Raw genomic sequence first — 9,570 nt, 5'->3', positions numbered from 1 at the left:
CTAATATATATATATATATATATATATATATATATATATATATATATATCCCAAAAGAAAGGCGGCACTCAGAGACTTAGTAAATCACACCAGGTTCTTTAGTGAAAACACTGCAAAGTTACAACATCAACGTTTCGGGGCGTGTAGCCCCTTCATCAGGATAACCCCACACTGCAAATAAACGAACATTTATAGGTGCACTCACCCCTCATTGCTGTCCCCCACTGGCTGCCGCCGTCACCGTGTCCCAGGCCCAGCGTCCGTCCCCACGAGCAGAGCACTTCCGCCGGAAGTGACGTAGCGGGTCCCGGTCACGTTGCCGCGGCAACCTAAGAAACCATAACATACCATACATATGAGAGCTCCGATCTGTCACAGCCCGTATCTGCTTCACTATAACTACGCCCGATAGCATGACTGTTCTCTCTTATATACATAAAGTGCTGAATGCAAATGGTGATTATTGGTAAACAATTAACCGTGCTGGCCGGGGAACCCCGTCGCCCGCAGTGTCAAATCCTTATAAGTGACATCCTCCTTTGTATATAGATACTGTATTAACAGTACCCGTGTGCAAAATGGTATGCAAAATCGTGTAAAAAATGTACATGCTTATCTCTCGTGTCCACATATACACTGCAATAAAAAACTACCTAAAGTGCATACAGTTAGTTAAAAAAGTTAATGAAACATTCATTATAAAAAACATCATGTCATGCAACCACATCTAGCGCAGACTCCAATGGAGCCCTAAACAGGTCTTGATCGAGATCGTGCTCTCTGTTAATAATCCAACATCACACCTTTTAAAGTGCATAATTAAGTGTACATATAGAAAAACATCTACAATAATTTATACAACAGAACACATGTAAACTCCACACCATTGTAAGCAGCAACTCTTTCATGACCAACATATCACCCTATACATTGCTTTTTCAACTTCTTGGCTTAACCCACATCTCACTCGCCGGGTTAAAGGCCTACCTCACTTAAAACAATACTCTGACCTCATGTACACAGATTCCTATCTTCTTGAGTCAGTTGATCAAAGGAAATTACTCAACCCTAATGACTCATTTAACCCTTTTGGTCTAATGGTGTCCAATCTGAAAATCCACCGGGATTCCAACTGGAGCAGTTTTAATGCTCTGTTGCCCCCCCTGATGGATTCTGGTACCTGGTCAATAATCCGGTACTTCAAGGTCGCCATACCATGTTTTAATTTTGCGAAGTGACGTGCCACCGGCTGGTCACTATTCCCAGAGACCAAAGCTGCCCTGATCGCTTGTCTGTGTTGGGCCATTCTTATTTTAAACAAACATTCTGTTTTGCCCACATAGTACAGGCCACAGGGGCACATAATTACATATACCACAAATTTGGAATTGCAAGACAGCGGCCGATTAATGGTATATTTTTTTGCAGAATGTAGATGTGTTATACTCACCCCTGCAGACATGTAACTGCAAGTGGTGCACCCAATACATCTATAGCAGCCATTTGGTCTACTTAAAAAATGTGAAGGAGCTGGTTTCTTAAATTTACTCAGATCCGTTTTCATTACGAGATCTTTAATATTACGGCCCCTCCTGTAGCTGGACATGATTTGTGTGTTCTTTAATGTTTTAAGTTCAGGGTCCGTAGTGATAATAGGCCACAGGGCTTTGGCTCTTTTGTTGGTGTAGCGGCTGTTAGTATTATATGTATTCACCCACGGTAATTTATCCTGTTTCTTGCCCGTCACAGTTTTAGTCAGCAGGTCATGAAAACGGATCTGAGTAAATTTAAGAAACCAGCTCCTTCACATTTTTTAAGTAGACCAAATGGCTGCTATAGATGTATTGGGTGCACCACTTGCAGTTACATGTCTGCAGGGGTGAGTATAACACATCCACATTCTGCAAAAAAATATACCATTAATTGGCCGCTGTCTTGCAATTCCAAATTTGTGGTATATGTAATTATGTGCCCCTGTGGCCTGTACTATGTGGGCAAAACAGAATGTTTGTTTAAAATAAGAATGGCCCAACACAGACAAGCGATCAGGGCAGCTTTGGTCTCTGGGAATAGTGACCAGCCGGTGGCACGTCACTTCGCAAAATTAAAACATGGTATGGCGACCTTGAAGTACCGGATTATTGACCAGGTACCAGAATCCATCAGGGGGGGCAACAGAGCATTAAAACTGCTCCAGTTGGAATCCCGGTGGATTTTCAGATTGGACACCATTAGACCAAAAGGGTTAAATGAGTCATTAGGGTTGAGTAATTTCCTTTGATCAACTGACTCAAGAAGATAGGAATCTGTGTACATGAGGTCAGAGTATTGTTTTAAGTGAGGTAGGCCTTTAACCCGGCGAGTGAGATGTGGGTTAAGCCAAGAAGTTGAAAAAGCAATGTATAGGGTGATATGTTGGTCATGAAAGAGTTGCTGCTTACAATGGTGTGGAGTTTACATGTGTTCTGTTGTATAAATTATTGTAGATGTTTTTCTATATGTACACTTAATTATGCACTTTAAAAGGTGTGATGTTGGATTATTAACAGAGAGCACGATCTCGATCAAGACCTGTTTAGGGCTCCATTGGAGTCTGCGCTAGATGTGGTTGCATGACATGATGTTTTTTATAATGAATGTTTCATTAACTTTTTTAACTAACTGTATGCACTTTAGGTAGTTTTTTATTGCAGTGTATATGTGGACACGAGAGATAAGCATGTACATTTTTTACACGATTTTGCATACCATTTTGCACACGGGTACTGTTAATACAGTATCTATATACAAAGGAGGATGTCACTTATAAGGATTTGACACTGCGGGCGACGGGGTTCCCCGGCCAGCACGGTTAATTGTTTACCAATAATCACCATTTGCATTCAGCACTTTATGTATATAAGAGAGAACAGTCATGCTATCGGGCGTAGTTATAGTGAAGCAGATACGGGCTGTGACAGATCGGAGCTCTCATATGTATGGTATGTTATGGTTTCTTAGGTTGCCGCGGCAACGTGACCGGGACCCGCTACGTCACTTCCGGCGGAAGTGCTCTGCTCGTGGGGACGGACGCTGGGCCTGGGACACGGTGACGGCGGCAGCCAGTGGGGGACAGCAATGAGGGGTGAGTGCACCTATAAATGTTCGTTTATTTGCAGTGTGGGGTTATCCTGATGAAGGGGCTACACGCCCCGAAACGTTGATGTTGTAACTTTGCAGTGTTTTCACTAAAGAACCTGGTGTGATTTACTAAGTCTCTGAGTGCCGCCTTTCTTTTGGGATATGGATGGAGGTGATTCCTCATAGGATGGCACCTGAGCCAGATAGCCCTTGGAGGCCTTCTGAGTGCCGGCCACTACATGGACTTTTTTATATATATATATATATATATATATATATATATATACATAAATATACACTGCTCAAAAAAATAAAGGGAACACTTAAACAACATAATGTAACTCCAAGTCAATCACACTTCTGTGAAATCAAACTGTCCACTTAGGAAGCAACATTGATTGACAATCAATTTCACATGCTGTTGTGCAAATGGAATAGACAACAGATGGAAATTATAGGCAATTAGCAAGACACCCCCAATAAAGGAGTTGTTCTGCAGGTGGTGACCACAGACTACTTCTCAGCTCCTATGCTTTCTGGCTGATGTTTTGGTCATTTTTGAAAGCTGGCGGTGCTTTCACTCTAGTGGTAGCATGAGACGGACTCTACAACCCACACAAGTGGCTCAGGTAGTGCAGCTCATCCAGGATGGCACATCAATGCGAGCTGTGGCAAGAAGGTTTGCTGTGTCTGTCAGCGTAGTGTCAAGAGCATGGAGGCGCTACCAGGAGACAGGCCAGTACATCAGGAGACACGGAGGAGGCCGTAGGAGGGCAACAACCCAGCAGCAGGACTGCTACCTCCGCCTTTGTGCAAGGAGGAACAGGAGGAGCACTGCCAGAGCCCTGCAAAATGACCTCCAGCAAGCCACAAATGTGCATGTGTCTACTCAAATGATCAGAAACGATCAGAAACAGACTCCATGAGGGTGGTATGAGGGCCCGACGTCCACAGGTGGGGGTTGTGCTTACAGCCCAACACTGTGCAGGACGTTTGGGATTTGCCAGAGAACATCAAGATTGGCAAATTTGCCACTGGCGCCCTGTGCTCTTCACAGATGAAAGCAGGTACTCACTGAGCACATGTGACAGACGTGACAGAGTCTGGAGACGCCGAGGAGAACGTTCTGCTGCCTGCAACATCCTCCAGCATGACCGGTTTGGCAGTGGGTCAGTAATGGTGTGGGGTGGCATTTCTTTGGGGGCCCTCCATGTGCTCGCCAGAGGTAGCCTGACTGCCATTAGGTACCGAGATGAGATCCTCAGACCCCTTGTGAGACCATATGCTGGTGCGGTTGGCCCTGGGTTCCTCCTAATGCAAGACAATGCTAGACCTCATGTGGCTGGAGTGTGTCAGCAGTTCCTGCAAGATGAAGGCATTGATGCTATGGACTGGCCCGCCCGTTCCCCAGACCTGAATCCAATTGAGCACATCTGGGACATCATGTCTTGCTCCATCCACCAACGCCACGTTGCACCACAGACTGTCCAGGAGTTGGCGGATGCTTTAGTCCAGGTCTGGGAGGAGATCCCTCAGGAGACCATCCGCCACCTCATCAGGAGCATGCCCAGGCATTGTAGATAGGTCATACAGGCACGTGGAGGCCACACACACCAGTGTCAAACGCAGGATTTGCATGGGGGGGTTTCCAGAACTGGGCGGAGCCAATCACGGGGGTGCGGACTGAGGTGACCCAGTATATGCTGGGTCCGTAAAACTAGTGTGTATGTATGTGTGTGTGTACATATATATATATATATATACAGGTTGAGTATCCCTTATCCAAAACGCTTGGGACCAGAAGTATTTTGGATATCGGATTTTTCCGTATTTTGGAATAATTGCATACCATAATGAGATATCATGGCGATGGGACTAAAGTCTTAACACAGAATGCTTTTATGATTCATATACACCTTATACACACAGCCTGAAGGTAATTTTAGCAATTGTGTTTAATAACTTTGTGCATTAAACTAAGTGTGTGTACATTCACACAATTCATTTATGTTTCATATACACCTTATACACACAGCCTGAAGGTCATTTAATTCAATATTTTTAATAACTTTGTGTATTAAACAAAGTTTGTGTATATGAAGCCATCAGAAAACAAAGGTTTCCCTATCTCACTCTCACTCAAAAAATTCCGTATTTCGGAATATTCCGTATTTCGGAATATTTGGATATGGGATACTCAACCTGTATATATATATATATATCTACACATATATATATATATATATAAATATATACATACACACACACACACATACACATAGCATATTAAACATGCATATATATATATATATATATATATGTGTACACACACATACAGTACACATATATATACACATGTATATAATATATATCATATGTGTGTGTGTGTTTATATGTATGTATGTATATACATGTATATATATGTATGCACATGGATATATATGTGCTATAATTAAAATAAAGTAAACTTTTATTAAGCACTTACAAGTGCCACCAGGAAGAAAGCAGGCTGCAGAGGACGCTAGACATCCATTAATAATACTCATGCAGCTTAAAAAAAAAAAAAAAAAAAAATTTTTTTTTTTTTTTTTTTTTTTTTAGTGGAGGGGGGTTTCTGGGTGCTCGGAAACCCCCCCTGGGTGCGCCACTGCACACTACTGAGCCTCATTTTGACTTGTTTTAAGGACATTACATCAAATTTGGATCAGCCTGTAGTGTGTTTTTCCACTTTAATTTTGAGTGTGACTCCAAATCCAGACCTCCATGGGTTAATAAATTTGATTTCCATTGATAATTTTTGTGTGATTTTGTTGTCAGCACATTCAACTATGTAAAGAACATTTACTAAGAATATTTCATTCATTCAGATCTAGTATGTGTTGTTTAAGTGTTCCCTTTATTTTTTTGAGCAGTGTATATATATGTGTGTGTGTGTGACCCTGCCTATATGTATGTATCCATGTGGCCGTGTGTGTGTATGAGATCCTGCCTGTATGTACAGTATGTGTCTATGTGACCTTGCATGTATGTGTGTGTGTGTATATATATATATATATATATATATATAACAGATTTCTTTCCCCTTTTAAATCCTCCGTTTATCAGTGTATTATGTAGAAAAAAAAATACATATATATATATATATATATATATATATATACCCATTTATGTAATGCACTACGCAGAGGAAATAAAAGGCAGAAATCTGTAACAACTATATCTATCTATTTATCTATCTAAAGGGGAGTATACACTACGCGATTTTATCCTAAAAAATAAATGATAACGACATAAATGTCGTTATCATTTATTTTTAGGCTTATATCATCCAGTGTGTATGGGGGACCATTGGTGTAGCCTGAATGATGCGCGCTCCTGCACGTCGTTCAGCGGTCACCAATATTGAGCTGACATGCAGCTCAACCCGTCAATGGGGGTCATTCCGAGTTGTTCGCTCGTTGTCGATTTTCGCTATACTGCGATTAGTCGCTTACTGCGCATGAGCAAGGTACGCAGAGCGCATGCGCTTAGTTATTTTACTAAAAACTTAGCTGTTTTGCTGTGGCTTCTGCGGCGCTTTTCAGTCGCACTGGTGTTCGGTAAATGATTGAAAGGAAAGGGGCGTTTCTGGGTGGTAACTCAGCTTTTTCCCGGCGTTGGCTAAAAAACGCAGGCGTGTCAGGGAAAAACGCGGGAGTGTCTGGAGAAACGGGGGAGTGGCTGGCCGAACGCTGGGTGTGTTTGTGACGTCAAACCAGGAACATAACGGCCTGAGCTGATCGCAATGTAGGAGTAAGTCTGGAGCTACTCAGAAACTGCTAAGAATTTTCTATTCGCAATTCTGCTAATCTTTCGTTCGTAATTTTGCTAAGCTAAGATACACTCCTAGAGGGCGGCGGCTTAGCGTGTGCAATGCTGCTAAAATCTGCTAGCAAGCGAACAACTCGAAATGACCCCCAATGTTGGGCTGAGCTGCATGTTCGGGAATGCTGGCGGTGACGTCACTGAACGTTATCGTTGAACGATAACTTTCAGTGTGTACGCACTATATCATTGAATGCTATATCATTCAATGATATAGTCGTCCGTCGACTACTGTGTACCCGCCTTATCTATCTATCTATCGCAGTATACACTTTAATTGTATTGATAGGGGCCCCCACATGTTTGTTGCCCAGGGGCCCCCTCACACCTTAATCCAGCCTGGGGGCATGTGTCACAAATTGCGTTACTTGAGATATGCCTTACCTCTGATCAGTGCAATGATTGGGCCATTGAGCTGTGGGGGGCAGGGCTGTTATCAAATGACTCACTGCATACTCCCTGAAATAAATCCAGTATCTCCCAGAGAGTAGCAAGTACTGTACATATGTCAGACCCCCTAGCACTGGTGCTAGCATTTACTAGAGCTGTGACAGTGTGGTTTGACAGTCCTACAGGGATCCATGGGAAATCCCCCAGTGGGCTCCGCTGCTTGGGGGGCCCACTCCTACTCTAGAGATCAGGTTCCAGACTGTGTACTTGAATTATTCGTTATACATGTTACCTTGTACTGCACAGGACTATGGTTTATTCTATACAGTGCATTGCTTTTATTAATCTGGTACATTACAATTCATGGACTAGCAGTAGTTACTACATGTATTTATTAAGGGGCCGAGACCATGTACTCTCTAATGTTTAGGGAATTCCATCTACGGACAGAAGAGATCATTTACAAAGTGCTGTGACTACTCGGCAGTGGAAACACAACTGGAAAGATTTGATAGCATCAGAAGCTTCAGTTTTCCAACTGTGTCTGGATCTTCACCAGGGTTGTTGGTTTTTAAGAAGAAATGTGCATCGACCACCATGTTTTGGTTTTGGATCTGTATTAACTATGTATTTTGGTTTTGCCAAAACCACCCTCACTGGTTTTGTTTTTTGTTTTGGATTTTTTTTATTATAAAAATAGCTAAAATCACATAATCTGTGCCTTTTTTGTTCCCATGGTATTATTAACCTCAATAACATTAATTTCCAGTAATTTCTACTCAATTTCTCTATCGTCCTAAGTGGATGCTGGGGTTCCTGAAAGGACCATGGGGAATAGCGGCTCCGCAGGAGACAGGGCACAAAAAAGTAAAGCTTTACCAGGTCAGGTGGTGTGCACTGGCTCCTCCCCCTATGACCCTCCTCCAGACTCCAGTTAGATTTTGTGCCCGAACGAGAAGGGTGCAATCTAGGTGGCTCTCCTAAAGAGCTGCTTAGAGAAAGTTTAGTTTAGGTTTTTTTCTTTACAGTGAGTCCTGCTGGCAACAGGATCACTGCAACGTGGGACTTAGGGGGAAAGTAGTAAACTCACCTGCATGCAGAGTGGATTTGCTGCTTGGCTACTGGACACCATTAGCTCCAGAGGGATCGAACACAGGCCCAGCCGTGGAGTCCGGTCCCGGAGCCGCGCCGCCGACCCCCTTGCAGATGCTGAAGCGTGAAGAGGTCCGGAAACCGGCGGCTGAAGACTCCTCAGTCTTCATAAGGTAGCGCACAGCACTGCAGCTGTGCGCCATTTTCCTCTCAGCACACTTCACTGGGCAGTCACTGAGGGTGCAGAGCGCTGGGGGGGGGCGCTCTGAGAGGCAAATATAAACCTTATACAAGGCTAAAAATACCTCACATATAGCCCATAGGGGCTATATGGAGATATTTAACCCCTGCCTGACTGGAAAAATAGCGGGAGAAGAACCCGCCGAAAAAGGGGCGGGGCCTATCTCCTCAGCACACGGCGCCATTTTCTGTCACAGCTCCGCTGGTCAGAACGGCTCCCAGGTCTCTCCCCTGCACTGCACTACAGAAACAGGGTAAAACAGAGAGGGGGGGCACATTAATGGCTATATATATATATATTAAAGCAGCTATAAGGGAGCACTTAATATAAGGATATCCCTTGTATATATAGCGCTTTGTGGTGTGTGCTGGCAGACTCTCCCTCTGTCTCCCCAAAAGGGCTAGTGGGTCCTGTCTTCATTAGAGCATTCCCTGTGAGTTTGCGGTGTGTGTCGGTACGTGGTGTCGACATGTATGAGGACGATATTGGTGTGGAGGCGGAGCAATTGCCAAATATGCAGATGTCACCCCCCAGGGGGTCGACACCAGAATGGATGCCTTTATTTGTGGAATTACGTGATGGTTTATCTTCCCTTAAACAGTCAGTTGAGGACATGAGGCGGCCGGACAATCAATTAATGCCTGTCCAGGCGCCTCAAACACCGTCAGGGGCTGTAAAACGCCCTTTGCCTCAGTCGGTCGACACAGACCCAGACACGGGCACTGATTCCAGTGACGACGGTAGAAATTCAAACGTATTTTCCAGTAGGGCCACACGTTATATGATTTTGGCAATGAAGGAGACGTTACATTTAGCTGATACTACAGATACCGTAAAACAGGGTATTATGTATGGTGTAAAAA

The sequence above is a fragment of the Pseudophryne corroboree genome, chromosome 5 (assembly GCF_028390025.1).
Source record: "Pseudophryne corroboree isolate aPseCor3 chromosome 5, aPseCor3.hap2, whole genome shotgun sequence".
Lineage (NCBI taxonomy): Eukaryota > Metazoa > Chordata > Amphibia > Anura > Myobatrachidae > Pseudophryne > Pseudophryne corroboree.
Note: the sequence above shows the minus strand (reverse complement) of the source record.